We start from the raw sequence: 256 nt of genomic DNA, 5'->3' as shown, positions 1-256 counted from the left end.
GCCCTAGGGGGTACGTGTGGGTGGGCAGGGGTGGAGCACCGCCACACACCATCCCACGCTACTGTGCAGGCACCACCTGCCCAGCTGGATGTGGGAGGTGGAGGAAGCTCACACACAGCGGATGCCACCACTCCATGTCCGGCCACCGAGCACAGGGGGGGCAGGGTGGTGCACAACTGGATGTGGAGTGGGGGCTCGATGGGTGGCACACGGCCAGATGTGGAGCAGCGGGCGGGGGGCTGCGGCTGGACACTGA

Source organism: Gavialis gangeticus, unplaced genomic scaffold (assembly GCF_001723915.1).
Source record: "Gavialis gangeticus isolate Ggan-Ray unplaced genomic scaffold, GavGan_comp1, whole genome shotgun sequence".
Classification (NCBI taxonomy): domain Eukaryota; kingdom Metazoa; phylum Chordata; order Crocodylia; family Gavialidae; genus Gavialis; species Gavialis gangeticus.
Note: the sequence above shows the minus strand (reverse complement) of the source record.